General features: G+C 38.5%; 2 protein-coding genes across 3 annotated transcripts in view; one reads left to right on the top strand and one right to left on the bottom strand.

The window, feature by feature from the left end:
- Positions 1-1,597, bottom strand: part of LOC135221958 (uncharacterized) — a 208,473-nt gene extending 206,876 nt beyond the window's left edge. The window contains exon 1 of the mRNA XM_064260014.1: positions 505-1,597. The gene's annotated coding sequence lies outside the window, so the exon portion shown is untranslated. The remainder of the gene's footprint in view (positions 1-504) is intronic.
- LOC135221957 (sodium-dependent noradrenaline transporter-like) overlaps positions 1-18,392 on the top strand; it is a 399,359-nt gene that overhangs the window by 327,928 nt on the left and 53,039 nt on the right. The gene's annotated exons all lie outside the window — the stretch shown is intronic.

Consider the following 18,392-nt stretch of genomic DNA (forward strand, 5'->3'; position numbering starts at 1 on the left):
GAAAGTTTTAGAAATACTTTTTTATACAGCTCTTAATTTTAATCAGAATATAACATTCATGCAAGAAATATAATATTGTATATATATATATACATATATATATATATGATATATATATATATATATATATATATTATATATTATATGTATATATACTATTAATATATATATATATATATATTATAATATATATTATATATATATATATATATTATAATTATTATAATATATATATATGTGCGTGTGTGTGTGTTAATTCACATATTCAACTTTATTCTTTTCCCAGCATCTCCTGTAACCTGCCAACATTAAGAAAAATTTACTATTAAAACAAATATTAATTTAGGTTATAAAGTTAACATATAATTATTTATATAATTATTATATGTATTTATATTTATATATACAAATATATATACAGATGTGTGTATATATATATGTGTGTGTGTGTGTGTGTGTATAATATATACACATAAATCCATTTTTACTTTCAACTGTACTTACCATGGAGTATATTGCACAAGCGTAACTTCCTCTCCTAACCGACCTGCAGCAGCAACAGGAAGTCAGGATAGCCATATCGTACTCGACCCAGGAGGTGTGAACGACGCGAGAATGAGACAGGTATCCCTCACCAGTTGCGTTCCCGCACTATCTGGCACGCGCGCGCTTTTCCAGTCGGGCTTTCACAGTCAAGACGATTCTCTTTCAGAGTTCCTGCAAACTATTCTCTCTCTCTCTCTCCTTGGGCACTTTTCTCGACACGTTCACGTGTCAAATCTGCGAAGCAGAATTGAGGGAATGGATTGTGAATTGTCTCTCTCAGGAGGCACGCGGCTACTCAGTTTTATTTCGATTTACCAGAGTATTTCAAAATTTCGAAAAATAAATAATCGATTAATTATTATTCCTTCCACTTTTTTCAATGCCTTGATTCTGTTATATATTATTATCAGCACATTTTTATATTATATATCTGATAAGAAATGTCGAATTATATGACAAACTTTATTTTTCGGTTATATCAACTTCCATAGAGCTTTCGTTACTTCTGTCTATATTCCCAAATTATGTAATTGTAGACTACTAATGAATTCTGGTCTTTTCTCTGTAATTGCAAAGATGAAAAGTAGTTAACAATAACCGAACTTCATTAAACAAGATGAGTTAGTATCTGTCAGGTGACATTGATATGAGGCTAAACTGATCGAAATGTCCTTCACGATTCATAGATATATCAGCGTTTATCATTCAGTAACCTGATGCTTATTGTTTTGCTCTCGGCTCATCAGGGAACTGAACACATGTCATTCACCTTCATCAGCTCGCGGTTTACCATTTAAAAGTTTTTCAAGGAACACAATTCCACTGGTGATGAATTAAAATATGTTCTTACGGTGAATTCTTACTGAGCGTATCTTCCCGGGTTCGAAAATGCTTTCAACACCTGTATATCTCGCTGCATATCATGAACCGAAATACAATATTCGGGTGCCGATCGCTGGAGGGAAGACAAGACAGGGTGAACGCGTAGCAGGATCGCAGGGCGCTGGTCTCCCGCCTTACCAAGAGCCAGCAGGACACTGACTGACTGCCACCACAGCCACTGTTCCAGACCAGCCACCGAGTGTTGCAAGGGTCTGGAACCCTCCGTAGGACAGAATTTGAACTCGCGCGCTCCCTTCCCCTTAAGACAAAGACGTAATAGGCTAGAAAACGACTGTTTTGGGAGGGGGGATCTGAACTATGAAGCACTGACGAAGGCCAGTTTTTCCAAGGTTTTTTTTTTTTCCATAATAAATGAAATGTAGCAAGAAATTGAAGGATTACGATAAATCCACCAATATTTCTCAATAACCGTAATGCATGACTCTTAGGTCCCCGTACCAAATTGAACGATCTTTTGCTTACTTGCAGAGGAAACAGTTCATTCGAGAGCCACCCTTTGCATACCACTAAGCCTAAGGGGAAAGAAAGCGTTTCCTTTCCATCACTCTTCATGTTGATCCCTGGGGTCTCATCGACTGGAATATTTTTCTTTCCTTTCCTTTCCACTTGTGACACAAAGATGGATGTTACTGTTGGTGCAAGGTAATTTTATTAATTCATTCATTTATGCAGCTTATGCATGTTTTTACAAGTAAATAAGACCTTATCAGACACAACACAAAAAAAACACACAAACATACAAACACACACACACACACACACACCCCCCCCCCCCCCCCCCCACACACATATATATATATATATATATATATATATATATATATATATATATATATATATATATATATATATATATATACTATATATATCTAGGTATATATATATAATTTTTTTATCATATATATATATATATATATATAATTTGCTGTCAGTTGCATTTCAGTTTATTACACAACATCCTTTCTCCACGTTTCCACATTTCTAAGCACCAATCGTACTGTACTGACTGAGCACCTTACTGGGGAGTGGAATTTTATATGAGTTTATTACTTATATTATTCTAAATGCTATTCAGTTCTATTTTCTGGAAAGTCTGCTGTGACAAATGAGGCCCCTCTTCAAGGGACGATTCTTCTCATTATCTCACGTGATATCTTCGCTGGCGTCAGCCAGATCTGGGCATAATTCCTCGATTTTGCCCCGTTGTACCCGAAGTTTTGACTCTCCCATCGCGTACCCCAGAATTTATGGGCTCAACTTTTTTGGATGTCGGCGGTGGCTGATTTCATGCTGGTCTTTCTTCTTTTGTTCTCTGTCGAAATTTGTCACAGTGTCATTTGGAAAATTTTGAGAATCAAAGTTGGTTTGATGAGTCTTTGTTTCCGTTGAGCTCTGCTGGTGTCTTAGATTTCATCAGTCTAGATATTTAGTTTTTCCCAATTTTAGTTTCGCCCTAAGTATTTTGAGATTCAACTCCTCTCTGTAGTGAAACCCATTGTTTGGACTTCCTTAATAAATCTTAATTAATTTCCTCAGTATCTGATGCCGGCCGCCTCATTATAGTGACAAAATTTATTCTATTTGTAGATTTCTAAAACTCTGTCAAAGCTTCCTATCCTTTTGATTTCCTAGGAAATTCACTGCCTGTACGAAAGAAATTAGATAATCATTTAGTTACGTCTTCTTCAAAGTCTCGTCATTCTCCTCTGGTGTTTCGGGCACGCGTGCTGGGCATCTTATTTATTTAGAAAAAAATAAATTAAAGAAATCTTGAGGAAAAATACCCTAAAAGTATCGAATTCTAAATAAAGGGTGTGTTTTTACTCGGCTTCCAGTCTTTGTTCCCTGTCCTTCCCTTATCTCTCCTGGATGTAGTTGGAAAATAGTTTCCACACACCTGTCTTTCAGTTTGAGATTTGTCCCACCACTTGATGTTGCACGTTTTTTTAATTTATGTTATTATTATCATTATTATTATTATTCAAAAGACGAACCCTATTCTTACTGAACAAGCCCACAGGGACTTGAAATTCAGGCTTCCAAACAATATGGTATTCATTAGGAAGTGAGAGAAGTTAAAGGGAAATACAGAAAGAAGAGATCTCACTCATTAAAAAGAATAAAAAATAAATTGATAAATAGATAAAAATGTATTAAAATTCAAGGGGAATAGCAGTAGGGTAGTAATGCATCGCATCTTTGTTTGAGCTTTTCAAGTTCCAAAATAGTGATCTCGGTAACTTTTTGGTAGAACATTTCTGAATGCTTCTCCAATTATGTTTCCGTTTGGATCCAGAACATTCACGTATTTTATACCCGATGTCCCCAGACCCACGACTTCCAAATCGCTACTAGATCAAGTGGGTACGTCTCTCCATTGACGGGTCCTCTGGAAGGTCAAGGAACTCCGGTATCTTTGAGGCAGTGTCTGTATAGGCTGATAGATTGTCCTGTCAGCTCAACAGACGTTGCGATGTCAGGTTGCTTAGAACTCGTTGGACTTATTACTTTCGCCTACGACGCAATAACGCTTTTGTTAGCACACTTTCTCATTCTTTGTTTTTTTTTTTTTTCCTTCTTTTCGAGTCTCTGTGCCGAAGCATTTACAGATTTCACAATTCGCAACAACAGATTTTGCAAAAAAAGATAAATAAATAAAAAATAAAAATTCCCACTAACAACTAATGCAAATTCCCAATAAATTTTTTTATCCCAATAATATATTTTGCAAATTCCCAAATATAATTTTTGCAAATCCCCAATAAAAAAAAAAAAATTATCAAATTCCCAATGGCAAATTTTGTACATTCCAATACAACTTTTGCAAATTCCGAATAAAAAATTTTGCAAAATCCCAGTTACATTTTTTGCAAATTCCCATGACAAATTTTGCCAATCCTGACTGAAAACTTTTGCAAATTCCCAATGACAATTTTTGCCAATTCCCAATGCCAATAATTGCAGAATCACAATGACAAATATTGCAAATTCCCAATAACAAATTTTGCAAATTCCCAATATCATATTTTGCAAATTCCTAAGAAAATATTTTGCAAATTACAAATGGATATTTTGCAAATTACAAATAAACAATTGTGCTCATTCTCAATAACAAAATTTGCAATTACCAAATAAAAAATCTTCCAATTTCCCAATAACAAATCTGGCAAATTCCAAATAAAGAATTTTGCAAATTCGTGAAACGACGGCTGCCGAGGCACTTCTCGGATCCTGCATCGTAATGATGAAGGTGACGGGAAGCCACCTTGACTCTATTCCATGCTCAGCAGAAGCCTTCCTTCGCACCAAAGAGATTTATTTGTTGGGCGCCAGCGGAACAAGGCGTCGAAAAGGCGAGTATCTTCATTATGATACTCAGTGCATAAATTATATTCAGTCTTGTAAATCTTACTCGGGTATGGAATCAGAATTGGAATATGGATGATAGACCAGCGGCGAAAAGCCCTGGGACCTATAACGTCATTCGGCTCTGAAAATAATGTTGAAGCAATTCTTAGGAGAAGGTGGACAGTGTGATGGAAGAACGAGTATATATATGACTGGAGATATAGTGAAAGGAATGAAAGGGATTGCAGCAGGGGCTAAGGGGACGCTACAAAGAACCTTCAGTAATGCCTACAGTGCACCGCGTGAGAGGTAGCTGATGGTACAAACTCCTTACGGGGTTTAATCTGGCATGGAAATGTATCAGAGGGCCCATGGCTTAGTTACTTCAAGACCTGTCACCTTTTAATATTCCACGAAAAGTTAAGTATATCTTAGTTTAATCAGACCACTAAGCTGATGAACACCTCTCCTAGGGCTGGCCCAAAGGATTAAATATTTTTACGTGACTAGAAAGCAATTGGTTACCTAGCAACGGGACCTAAAGCTTATTGTGGGATCCGAACCACATTATATCGGGAAATGAATTCCTAATCACTAGAAATAACTTCCTCTGATTCCGCGTTGGCAGAGGGGGGAATCGAACTCGCGACTAACGAATCGGTATGCGACCATGTTAACCACTCGTCCAACAAGGAACTAAGATATTCCACGAATTACGGCTAAAGATAACGTCTTTGAAATATGTTTGACAAAGTAAATAGAGGCTCACCCATAGTCGAACAATAAGCACCAGGGCAAGTGAAGGTTAAATCGTTTTCATAACAATACCGAGACTCCCTCCGCCGGGAGGTTACTCAGCTGGTGCCATATTGCCATTGGTCTTCTTCTTCTTCCCAGCTTTAACCCATTTTTAAATGGGGTCGCCGTTGTGAGTGAGTCGATTTCTGTCCTGTGCATCGTTCTCGTTAATACTTTTCCGTAACATATCTTCCCCTACACAATCACGCCATCTCTTTCTTGGTCTTCCCTTCTTCCTCCTACCCGCACCTCCGTTTCCACCGTTGTTCCTCTCTTCGTAAGAGGTGTCCATATCATCGGAGCCTTCCCTCCTGTATTTTCTTTGATATTTCAACTAGGCCAGAACCAATGAAATGAGTCGTGATTTTGATGAGAATAGTGCCAAATTGCCATTGGTAATTTCAGTTAATTCGCAAAATAGATTCAGTGTCGCAGGGTCAGGTTTAGGAACAAGGACATCGACTCAAGCTTTGAAGCAGTTTCATAACGGGCAGGTAGATGTCGATATAATCCCCGTGATATTCAGGTAAGAGAGGACGTCACCAATCAGAGATTCGTTCATTGCTCAACACACAGAGAGAGCTATTACGAAATGAAGCATAATGAGGTTATTTGAAATGAAGGTCACAGCATGTAATTTACAAAGGCGTCCAAGAGACATAATAGATTTCTCAGCGACTGTTAACAAAGAGCTATGCGCAGGTCTCTCTCTGTCTCATTACACACACACACACACACACACACACACACACACATACACACACACACACACCACACACACACACACATATATATATTATATATATATATATATATATATATATATATATATACACACACGTATATATGTTATATCATTCGGTCTGTCAAAGGTATATCTCCTTTCTGGCCGAATGGATAATCAAGGTCTAAGAGAAAAGCAAGTTCCTTAGACCTTGTGGATAAAACAACATGTCTCCCCTGCATCAAACCCAAAAGACACAGGTTCGAGTCCCGGACGGTGCAGATTTATTTATCATAAATAATCCTCTTTGCGTAAATCATTCTGAGGGTAAATTGAATCCGATATTACGGGATATTCATGACCCAAATAATAGCTGCGTTAAATTTTACAAAGGGTTTCCTTCGAGTAAGTGCGACTTCATACGGGACACATTTTATACACACACACACACACACACACTCACACACACACACACACACACACACACACACACACACATATATATATATATATATATATATATATATATATATATATATATATCTATGTTATGTGCATTTTTTCTTCTGCACTTCGTGAATAAAAGAAAGCACCGCCATCACTTCCGATTTTATTCACATTCCGGAAAGAAAGAGAAATAGAGGGCGAAACGGTGGTGTGATTGCTGGTTGATTTATGTGCCGGTAATGAGATGGAAAAGGCCTTTGAAAAAAGGAGAAGAAGAGGAAGTCACTGGAAGGAACAATCAGAGAGAGAGAGAGAGAGAGAAAGAGAGACATGGGAAGTCTTTGATCTCTTTCAATATCTTGAGGGAGGCCCAGTGTAAGTAAGTATGAGAGCTTCATATTCTTTAGGCAAAAAGCAAAATAAATAAATAAATAAAGAACGCGGGCACATTTTGTCAACAGCAATGTATAGGCCTAAGTGTAACTGCGCACTAAAGTTAATGAATAGGAGCCAATTAATGTAATTATCCACTGACTTACGAAGTTTTGTCAACAACCTTGTATAAGTGTAATTGTACACGAAAGCTTACGAATAGCAGTCAGATCAAGTAAGTCAAAGTTTCGGAAAGGTAACTAACAAGATAGAAAATGAAATAAAATGAAATGTACTTATCTGTTCTACAAAGTACTAGACGCATGCAAAATATCCACTGACTTACGAAATCGATAGGGATACCAATGTAAATACGCTCTGTCTTTCTGAACTATTATACGTATACCCCTCGCATTTATCTCATCTGAGAAGCGACCTACAATTTCTGAATCTTTAAACTTATGAAAAGAAATTACAGAAAACGGACAGAATTGAAATCAGCCATGATATACTATATAAAATGAGCAAATTATCAAATCACACCGAGAGTATAAGACCTTCCAAGGTACGATCCCTTAGCGTGACGAACATTACATTCCCTGATTTTCACCGTTATTTGTTGTCGCTGCGACAAATGGTGATGGCTTTACGACTTTTTTTACGACTGCTTTAAGTGAAATTCGTCAGGCATTCAATCCACCCCCAACCAATCACCCCTACCTACCCACCCCCTATCCACCCAAAAAATAAATACCAGATCAGTAGTCAGTGGTACAGTTTTGAGGGCTAAATTACGGTACTGTTGAGAAACTTACCATTTAGAAAAAAATAGTCGAGATTAATGCCGAGGAAAATATAGGAACAGACAACGATTGTGGGCGCCCCTCCCCAACCCCTACCCAAAGACGACACAGACTAAGTGCGTGGGAGGGAGTACGTAGCTTCCTCTTTCATGGGAGCAGCGACCCCTCATTTTATAGTCGGAAGGGCCCCTCGACCTCGTAAGGACTCAAGCAATTCGCTCCCAAAGCGTACCCGCAACGGTTTTACAGAGACAAAGAACTTCTCGCTCAGATTGTCACCTAACGAGGAGTCGTGATGAAAGGACACGGGGGGAACAATTTGATTTCGATAACTGAGGGAGGAGGCAGTGGTGATTCATTTATGGAATTCAGGCTATCAAGCCAAGCACTTGGGGTATTTTCGGCCATTCAGCGGTTCAGACAAAGAAAAGGTGGACTTGAAGCGTTTGGACAGCAAGAATAAAGAGAGCCAGAATATGGAGATGAAATACAAGGAACTAATGGTGGAACTGGTAGAACGACCTCCCCGCCAGAGGAATAATTGGAGAGGCTGGTCAGCGAGAATGAGGAAAGGGAGATGGACTGGAGGTATAGAAAAAGGCTAAAAAGTAGGTGCAGCAGCCAGGGGTTGAAGGGCAATTTGCAAGCACATAGTTTTGCCTACAGTAAACCACTTACGTGCACAGACGGCACTACCCAATAAGGGAAAATGGTCTTTTATGGAAGTTTATGAGTCAAAGATTAGCTGCATTAATTGTCAAGTGATGACAGACACTTGATATTCGAGTTGGCACAAAGGGGCTCAAGAAAAAATATTGATAAACGTAATGCTAGTTCATTTATGGAATTTTTCAGTCACGTGAACTAGTTTATCGTCAACTTTTCTCAGCATTAACCTTTTAGGAAAGCCAATATTTTCACTTATTTTATGAAAACAGCCAACTTTCCTAAAGCATAGAGCACGTTTTTGACCTTCAAATAGCCGTGGATGACATATTTCATTTCAAGAAATGAAACATGTCATCCCTCAGGACAGGATGTTTTTCATTTCTTCCTGATTCCATTAAACGAAGTCTCGTTAAACTAAATCTGTTTTCGTCAAGTACATAACTTAAATCATAACTAATCTCGTCCTCTTTATATATTTATAGGCAATGGGATCAGTAACAACCTTTTCAAAAAAAAAAAAAATTCAATTTCTTTTACTATAAAGTTTATACGGGGGAAAAATTCTTAAGAAAAAATCGCTAGAAATAGTTTAGAAGTGATGTTCCCTTGGGGGCAGAATGTTTTACTTTTATTATTTGAAATTTTACTGAAAACTGTAGCATAGAATGATTCACCCATCCCTTATAGTGTTGATAAAATTAATGTTCATATTCGAAATGATTCAAAGGAATCATTCGGCGATATCCAGAAAAAAAGTTAATGAAGTAAAGCTTGTTTCTGTCTTAACATTATATGATCACGTAACACTGGAAGTCAAAACAATATATTATGATTTAATAACTTTTTCCTGTTCGAGATATTGGTCGAAATTTACACAAGCTGACGGTCTTCGAAGAAAAAAAAAGAAAAAAAAAAGATTCTCTCTCTCTCTCTCTCTCTCTCTCTCTCTCTCTCTCTCTCTGAAACTCGCATTTTCCCTGAAAGTAAAGGCCAGCCCGAGTCGTTAAACGCAGTTAATTATGATTCGCATGAGCGAGGCGTTCTTCCATTGAGAGAGGCCCAAGTTCGACCATGCATCGTTGATTTTCCAGAGCTACGGCGTGGAGGGAGAGAATGGAAGTAAGAAAATATCAATATACACTATATATGTAAAAAAATATAAATAATGATAAATATTCCACAACAAATGATGGTTATAGGTTCACTTTCAGACACAAATACATATATGTAAATGTATGCGTTTGTGTATATGGTCTATCAAAAAGGCCACTGGAAGTATTCTGATATGTAAATAAAAGGGAAATTCTATATATATATATATATATATATATATAATATAGATTTATATATATTATAATATATATGTAATATATAATATAAATAATATTTTACTTATATATAATTAAATTATATCTATATAGGAAAAATTCTATATATTTATATATATATAACTATATATTATATAATATAAATATATTTACTATAAATTTTTACTATATACATATATATATATATATATATGATGTATATATATTATATATATATATATGTGTGTGTGTGTGTGTGTGTGTATGTGTGTATTTGTGTGCGAATGTATATATACTTGTATGTAAATATGTATGATACCTCTGAGGATACATTCGGGAGTGTAAACATACGTTAGACAAGTGAGTCCATTTATTTACACTATTTTCTACAGACAACAAAACAAAATAATGATCCATTTCCAGCTACTAAGCCTTTCCTTTACGCACAAAATACGCCATATCCCCGAGCTGCAATTACCTTCAGGACTCCAAAATATGTAAGGAAAAAACTATATCCATCGGTTTAACTCAGTCTTTGATCTCGTAACAGGAGTTGATTATGTTATCAAGTATTTTACGGTACTATCAAAGGCTCTGAGAAAAATTTTTCCCCATAGCACGCGCCATCAGCTATCGAGTCTTAGAAGTAATTGGAAAAGAGGTCGATCAAAGAGATGTGGCCGGACATCAAACGTAAACATTAAACCGTTTCCTTTCCGATCTTTGCTCGTTTGCTTTTCACATCTCTGATGAAAAGTAAAAATTAATATACCTAGTTACATGCTGAAGTAAAATACGACTCAAGACAATCCTATTGGAAAGCTAAGATGCAATTTGCTTTCTTTTGTTCTCATTTATAATTAAGAAACGTATTATTTATTATCATTAATAAATGCATTTATTATAGTTATTAAATGAATGATAGTATACCTTTTAATCTGTGGATGTTTTCGTATAAAGAGCAAGGGTAGTAGTGTGTGTGTGTTTGTGTGTGCGTAGATTTAGAAGATGAAGCTATTGTGTTTAGGTACCATAAAAGCACAGAATTAAGGAACAGTAGCACTTGTAGAATCAGGACTCTAAGGGTGAGCATAAGAGTACAAGTTATAGCCTATTGTGAGTGAGTATGGACCAGAAATGGAAAAGCTGAGTGAGTATGGACCAGTAATGGAAAGGTTGAGTGAGCATGGACCAGTAATGGAACAGTATGAAAATGAAAAAGGGTGATTTTGATGAAGTATGGACCTGCCTGGCTGGATTTAGAAAGGTTTGCTGTGGTAAGTGGTTTAAATGTCAAGGTAGCTGACAAAGACAGAGAGGCCATTGCTGGCGTGTAGCGAGTCCCTGATGTAATATGGACCCAAAAATTCTAGTGTGATAACATGGAACCCTATCTCCAACGTAATTTGGCTAGTGCTGATTTGCAAAGCATCTAACACACGCTGTTACTTTATATTTTTCAATTTTAAGTGCTATCCATAATATATGACAGAGCACATAATGATTTTATTTAAATAATGTTATGGGTTCAGTTCCTAAGAACACTATATAATGCTTTAGCGTGGCAAGATAACTGTAATTCAGTTCCTAAATTCTATATATCAAAAGTCTCATAGAAAATAAGAAAGTGTGTCTAACACTACAACATCAGAATCAAGCTTTTTTGTCATTTTTTACTTCCTATTCAAGTTAATTCTTACAAAAAAAAAAAAAAAAAAAAATAAATAAATAAAAGCTACCATGGGGAGAGAAAAAAAAACACGAACAAACAAGTCTTTCCTCTAAACTTTACGGTAGGGTTTATTTCTAAACACCCATAAGTTACTGGAAAAAACAAACAACAACAACAACGATCTCTCCCGTTCGTTGTCGGTCGCGCAAAAGGCACAGCATCTTTTTGCTTCTCTTCCCACGAGAGGAGATCTCGCGTCTGGATGCTACTGTGCTGACCCTCTGAAAAATCCCTAGACCTAATTTTCGCGGAATGGTCAATCATGAGATATGGGTGGCGAACCCACAAGATAAAAGGGTCTCCCTAAATAAATGTTTATCAAAGGATGCAGAAAGAGAGAGAGAGAGAGAGAGAGAGAGAGTGCTGTCAAAGACCTTCTCCTTTCAGCGAAGATGATGTAAAAGACATCATTACCTCAACTGAACCATGGCCACAGTCAGGACACTGCCCAACATTTCATTTCAAGTTTCCAGTTTTAACTTTCAATTGACTACCGTTTATCATACAATCAAGAATCCGCTTACATGTCGTGGTACATGTCGTGGGTTGTACCTTGGGTGACTGGGGGTGGGGGGGGGGGGGGGGGGGAGGGTGGCGGAACCAAGGAAAAACAGGCGAGCGTGAGTGATCAGTATATCACAATCGAAATGGGAAAAACCGACAACGCAATCCACACTCCACTGGAGTGAAACCATTAATCATATGTTTTCTAGATGCTCAGTAGAGGAAAAGACCCCATATAGACTCCACTTTTCTAGCCCCGCCCCCCCGCCCCCCACCCCCCCAAGGGGCGTGGCTACCCCCCCCCCCTCCCCCTCCTGATTGGCTCATGTTACGTACGTGAGGCCTAAAAAGGGGCGGGGCAACCCCCAAAACCCCCAAAAGGGCTCGTGCCACCCCGACCCCATATAGACTCCACTTTTGTCTGGGGGGTGTGGCCACCCTGACCCCATATAGACTCCACTATTCTGGGGGGGCGTGGCCACCCCTGACCCCAAATTGACTCCATTTATATTATAAGCTCATGTACGTGCATGAGCTCATAAATTGACTCCATATGTATGATAAGTTCATGTACGTACATGAGCTCATAATTGACTCCATTTGTCTTACAAGCTCATGTACGTACATGAGCTCATATTAGGGGGCGTGGCCTCCCCTAACCCCAATCGACTCCACTTTTCTACCCCTGTGACGTCACATAACTATAAGGGAATAAAACATCCTTCAACCCTCCACTATTCTGGGGGGCGTGGCCACCCCTGACCCCAAATTGACTCCATTTGTCTTACAAGCTCAGTACGTACATGGGGCTCATATTAGGGGGGCGTGGCCTCCCCATAACCCCAAATCGACTCCACTTTTCTACCCCTGTGACGTCACATAACTATAAGGGAATAAAAAACCATCCTTTCAAACCCTCCACTATTCTGGGGGAGCGTGGGCCACCCTGACCAACATAATTGACTCCATTTGTCTAACAAGCTCATGTACGTACATGAGCTCATATTAGGGGGGCGTGGCCTCCCCCCCTAACCCCAAATCGACTCCAACCTTTTCCTACCCCCTGTGACGTCACGTAACTCTAAGGGAATAAAACCATTCTTTCAACCCCCTGACATACCCCCTGTGACGTCACGTAACTCTCCGGGAATAAATACCGACATTTCAAGACCCTCACCCCAAATTGACTCCACCTTTCCTACCCCCTGTGACGTCGTACTAACTCTCCGGGAATAAAAATTTAACCAACATTTCAACCCTCACCCCAAATTCGACTCCACTACTACTGTGACGTACACGTAACTCTCTGGGAATAAAAACCATTCTTTCAACCCCTGACCCCAAATTGACTCCACCTTTCCTACCCCCTGTGACGTCACGTAACTCTACGGGAATAAAAACCAATATTTCAACCCCTTTCACCCCTCACCCCAAATTGACTCCACTATTCTACCACTGTGACGTCACGTAACTCTCTGGGAATAAACCATTCTTTCAACCCCCGACCCCAAATTGACTCCACCTTTCCTACCCCCCCCTGTGACGTCACGTAAACTCTCCGGAATAAAAACCAACATTCAAACCCTCACCCCAAATTGACTCCACTATTCTACCCTGTGACGTCACGTAACTCTCTGGGAATTAAAACCATTCTTTCAACCCCGCCCTGACCCCAAATTGGACTCCACCTTTCCTACAAAACCCTGTGACGTCACGTACTCTACGGGAATAAAACCATTAACATTTCAAAACCCCTCACCCCAAATTGCACTCCACTATTCTACCACTGTGACGTCACGGGTAAAACCTCTCTGGGAATAAAAACCATTCTTTCAACCTCGACCCCAAAATTGACTCCACCTTTACTACCCCCTGTGACGTCACGTAACTCTCCGGGAATAAAAACCAACATTTTCAAACCCCTTCTCCACCCCAAAAGTGACTCCACTATTTCTCCCCTGTGACGTCACATAACTCTCTCTGGGAATAAAAACCATTCTTTTCAACCCCTGACCCAAATTGACTCCACCTTTCCTAACCCCTGTGACGTCACATAACTCTCCGGGAATAAAAACAAAACATTTCAACCCCCAACCCAAATTGACTCCACTTTTCTACCCCTGTGATGTCACGTAACTCTACGGGAATAAACTTGACGCCCGCCCGACCCAAATAGACTCATTCCACTGTTTTTTTTTCCGACGCATGTCCCCTTTAATTGTTTTCAAAGTAACCGGGACGTTTACCTCATCCTCCTCCTATAAAATCTCTAAATTTATATATGCACATTGCGAATATACTCTCTCTCCCTCCCTCCCTCCCTCCCTCCCTCCCTCTCCCTCTCTCTCTCAGCCGTTACATTTTGTTTTAATATATATACACAGCTGCTTAGATATTCAAGTATCATGAAAAAGGATATTTGGCGACTGACTTCATCACATGTGATATCTCCCCCAATAACATATCAGAGTCAAATGTTATCTGATGATGAATCACGCACACACACACACACACATATGAAATAAAAGAAACGAGACCTTATCGCCATATTTGCCCAGCTGACTTCACGCCAACGTGAAATTTTATTTTTCATAGAATTGAGTCATAATCTAGGTGGCGAACACAAGGACAAAGGTACACATTTCAATTTTGTTTATTTATTATACGAGTTTGAAAGAGGTTGAAAAATCAAATTACAGACGAATTGTTATTTTATATTTATAACCAATCCTAAATACAGGGAATGAATTAATATTCCATACAAATACATACATTAGAAAAAAACTGTACAAACACGAACGCGATAATATGCGCATTCGCTTTTTCAAAAACAATACTCAACGAAACATACTACGGCTACTATATTATTTTCTAACCTGTTCCTTCACATCACAGCCCTTAGTATATACCACAAACATCTTCTCCAGCACTTTCCCGACCGTGTATCGAAGACGACGACGTTTCATCTAACACTCAAAGCTTTTGAAATTTAGCTAACAAGTTTTTCACTAACTTGTACGAAGAGGTTGATGAAGCCATGGCGAGAGTTCACGTCTTGATGTGACAATCCTTCAAGTCATCCACACATGACTCATTTATCAAAATCAGTATCACGTGACTAAACAGCTCCGATATCATTGTTCCTAAAATGTTAATAAGCACCCACACACTCGCCATCTTGTTTTTCGCCATGTCCCGCCCTCACCTTCCCACCCCCTCCTTCCCACTCCTCCTCCTTCCTCTTTCCTCCTCCTCCTCCTCCCTTTTCCCCATATTTCGCCACGTTTCGCGATTTGCTTTTTAATGGCTATATTCCTTAAAACATCCAATCTTTAAACCCCCGCCATTTCAATGAAGTAGCGATAATTCGAAATATTATCAACGTGGGTTTTTTTATTCCCTTGAAATTCTCGAGCTATATCTAAAATATTATAACTGCGAGCGGATGAGTTAAATCTCCTTCTTCATTCCATTCAACCGTGTTAGAATCTTGTAAGGTCTTAACAAAAGCCGTAACGTATGACTTTTGGGGTTCTTTAAAAAATATTGGAAACTTAAGATACCCTGTTTAAATCGGGATTGCTCTTTTTGCGAGTCATGTCCCCTTTAATTTTTTTGTTTTCAATGTAATGGGGGCGTTTACCCCACCTCCTCCCCTCCAGTCACTGCACCTACATTTTCTATAGGAGGGGGAGGAGGAGGAGGAGGAGGAGGTCCCGTGAGCGATATAGCCGGCATAGGTGGTTTTTGGATATTAAGGAGACGTGTCCGCTACTACTAACAGCTGCCGTATCGAACTTGCCAGTACCCTCTAGGTTATTAATATCACCATCACAAACCTCGTTTTCTATTCATTAACCTCTCATAGGTAATGGCAGGGATACGTAAAACTCCTTCATTTTCAATTAAAAGACTCCCTACCAAACTCGCAGCAATAGGCAATAAAACCGATAGAATAGTCCCCCTTTATAACGACTTTTCAGTATATTTTTTTCTTAGATATGGACGTTGTTTTCAAGGACACAAGATGAATTTCTCGTCTACAATTTCTTAAGTGTTTAATAAACTTATTACTTGAGTTAGATTACCACAAAGAAAATTTCTAAAAATTTCCGAGAGAGTAGACACCAAACCACCGTTTAAGATGGGAATAACTTTACTTCTTTCACTGGGTTATAAACCAGAGATGAATAAAATAAAGGTTTTATTTTTACGTATTAAAGGTTGCTTACGGTTTCATATCCGTACAATTTGAGATTCATCAACCCAGGAATTGAATTGACTCGGATAACCTTTCCAATGACGTAATATTGGAGTTTATTATCTTCTCCTCCTTCCCAGAAAGTGATATCATACGTTTCGGTGGTAGATTTGTGCGAATTAAATTCTTCACGATAAAATACGCCCTTTATTTCTTCACCCGCTAAATCTTCCAAGAAGTATACGACCGGATTGCCTTGTATCCACTTTTTCGGATTTTAAAATTTCCAGAGTATTTTTGAATTGTATATCCCCTCCTAAAAATTGCGTTGCGACGCTCATCGGCAATACGTACAACGTCTCCAACATTCAAGAGCGAAATGGCGGGAGGATTAACGAGAACAGCCTTTTTATACATGCTCGAGAATTGACGTTCAATGTCATCTCTATCCGTTAATGCGTGAACCTCTTGCGGGGTGCGACCCAAACTTCTATGGGGGGTATGATTATAACTCTGAAAAAAAAAAAAAAAAAAAAAAAAACAATGTCTCGCGCAAGACGTTAATGTATTTTAAGGTATTTTTATGTGTGAGATATCTATATATACGGACCCTTAATAGTCCTTATGACTCTTTCAGCTATAGAGGATTTTATTTCTCTCGAATAAACGCTATATAATTTTATATTTTTACTATCTAGATATTCTCTGACGTTTGTTTGTTATAATATTCCCTACCCTCATCGCTATTCAAACGTGAAATCCCAAAAATTCGGTTAGATTCGATAACCTTCTTCAAAGCGCGACGCATAGTAACACCATCCTTCTTTTTCAAGGGAACAATTTGTAGATATCTGGAAAACAAACGTCAATAAAGACTAGCAAATATTTAAACCCATTATTTTATACCGAGCTAATTTGGACATATCAGCTAAATCGGTGCTCGCTATTACTCTCGGTTTAGGTGACATGATTTTTCTTTCGTGGGGAATTTTTTTCGAGTGACTTTATGCAGTGTGAAGGGACTTTTGTCCACGTAAGAATCTTTAACATTTTCACGAGTAATTTGGCTATTCAGATTTTCGCTACTCGGAATAAAGAGTCCCACACCGCTGCAAACTACCCACACCCCTGCATCTCCGTACAAAGTTTTTAGCTTTTAGTTTTATCCGTCTTTATCCATATGGTAAGCTATTTGATATTCCGTTTCACCCAAGAATATTAGTTCGGAGCTGTAACACTTCAAGGTGTTGACGGAGCGAAGTCTACTAACAATAACCATAGCGGTTATGTGATAGGGCCTTTTTTATATATGTCCGAAAAGGCTGAAGCTTTTTTGACGGCCAAAAATAACTGCCGACCTAAAGTTTCAATTTGGACTAAAATCACGATTTTTCATTAGAATATAATGTGAGCAATTCAAGCTTTATACTTTACCTAAACTTTCCTGAATGAAACATAAATTGCTGTTATGATATAACTGAAATAGATGAATGACGTCCCGCTGTGAAGGCGTTAGCACAAATTTATTATCACTGGCCTCGAGGAAGCAATCATCGAGTATGAATAATAGACTTTATTAACCTCCGTCTCCCCCTTTTCAGCGTAATCAAAAGGGATTTAAAATTTCTTTGGATACTTTAAATTTGGGACCTATTGAGGGATGCGTTTCGAGGGGGTGTCAGATACCCCGCAATATAAAATATGTATTGGAAACGCCTTTCATAGAGTTCAATGATTTTTTGACATAGGACGGACTTGCCACTGTTACTAAACCCCGCGATGATATACGAGCGGGATTAGCGAACGGGTCTAACAACTGCCCAGGGTGAGGGACCTGTCGCGACCATGATGTTAGCGCGTTTAAGACTATAGGTGTGTACTTTACGCGCTCCTTTTTATATACAAGCCTTAATAATAATTAGGGTGAATGGAAGTTGACGGCAATAATATTGTTTAATTTCTATAATTTTCTTTTGCCGGCACCTTTGTACACCTTTCAAGGTGTTACTACGACTAGTTTCCATCAGATACGAATAAA

The sequence above is a fragment of the Macrobrachium nipponense genome, chromosome 3 (genome assembly GCF_015104395.2).
Source record: "Macrobrachium nipponense isolate FS-2020 chromosome 3, ASM1510439v2, whole genome shotgun sequence".
Lineage (NCBI taxonomy): Eukaryota > Metazoa > Arthropoda > Malacostraca > Decapoda > Palaemonidae > Macrobrachium > Macrobrachium nipponense.